The sequence below is a fragment of the Osmerus eperlanus genome, chromosome 8 (assembly GCF_963692335.1).
Source record: "Osmerus eperlanus chromosome 8, fOsmEpe2.1, whole genome shotgun sequence".
Classification (NCBI taxonomy): domain Eukaryota; kingdom Metazoa; phylum Chordata; class Actinopteri; order Osmeriformes; family Osmeridae; genus Osmerus; species Osmerus eperlanus.
In genome coordinates this window covers 5,004,018-5,005,506 of record NC_085025.1, presented here as the reverse complement: position 1 = coordinate 5,005,506, position 1,489 = coordinate 5,004,018, and positions in this window count along the sequence as shown.

The following is a 1,489-nucleotide window of genomic DNA, read 5'->3' as shown; positions in this document are numbered from 1 at the left end:
TTTGCCTCCGTAGAATGGGATAGGATTCAAGTTCAAGTACGGACGTGACGTTGAGTCCACGCTTAGAGATATCAGAGGGGCTTCACGAGCATTGAGGGCGACTAGCGGTGATTTGCGAAGACATTGGTTCACCTGAACATCGTTAACCAGCGTGGCGAATGCGGGAATGGACAGATCACCAACCAAATCTGCGCGCTCCAAAACAGCCTCTGACTAAGCTTATTAGATTTTTTAGCCTAAGATAAAAACTTAACCTACCGTTACCATGACAATTAAGCCTGCATAACCCAATTGCATCAGATACATTAAGTAACGAAACGATCCCCAATGTTTATAATGGCATTCGCATTTAATGGTGGAGAATCGTTTTGTTTCGTCCGACGTTATGGCTTTACTGGACCTAACGGTGGAAGCAGTTCACCTGCTGAAACATGCTGTGGTGTCCATCGGTAAAGTAGGACTGTGTTGCAGATTTGTTGATACAAGACCCTCAAGCAGCGTACCCCAAGCAGCCAATCTAAACAAAAATAGAAGCAACATTTTGGAATTATTCATATTTATGTCAACACATGTCGGTACTCAGGCGGGCCATAATTTCCTAATTCACTGGTATGGAAATATTGTATGAGGGAATATTTAAAAGAGAGAAAAATAGAAAGTAGGCTCTTGGTCACTATGCTGTTTAGTAACCACAAAGCACAGGTGAAGCCTCAATGTCCATGTATAGGACACTATTAGCTCAACTATGCTGTTGTGAAGCAACACTACCCTCTGTTGGCATTTAAGGATTTTTTTTCTGATAGGCTCAGTGGTGTGATACGTGCCCAAGCTCGTATTTGTACGTGCGCAAATTCAAAAAGCATTTGACAAAATTGGCTCAATTTAGCAGTGGATAATTTAGAATAAAGTTCAACGTTCATTTGTCATTCCCCTTCAGAAATGCTAGAAAGTACTTCACGTCCACGTTAGGTTTTTTTCCAAATTCAAACATTAATACGCCAGGTCCACAAAGCCCATTTTGACTACTCATAATGGAGTGGCCTTGCTCAAAACCTCCTTTCTACACAGCACCAAAGAGCATTTGTGGCACTCTCCTATCAAGATGCCGTCTTTAGCTAGACTTAACTCTAAATTAGTTAAATATGGAGTTATATATTTATTTTCTCCCAATATTTTACTAGTACTACTACCCCAAGCTACAGCTTCTCCTGATAGGGGAGTCAGATGCCAGCGGTTAGGGAATCGGGCTAGTAATCAGAAGGTTGCCAGATCGATTGCCGGCCGTGCAAAAAATGACGTTGTGTCCTTGGGCAAGGCACTTAACCCTACTTGCCTCGGGGGAATGTCCCTGTACGTGTTACTGTAAGTCGCTCTGGATAAGAGCGTCTGCTAAATGACTAAATGTAAATGATAGATATTGTCCATCACATTCAAATTCTAACACTGGCCTTATTTGACCAGAAGTGAATGTGTAATAAAATTGACCATT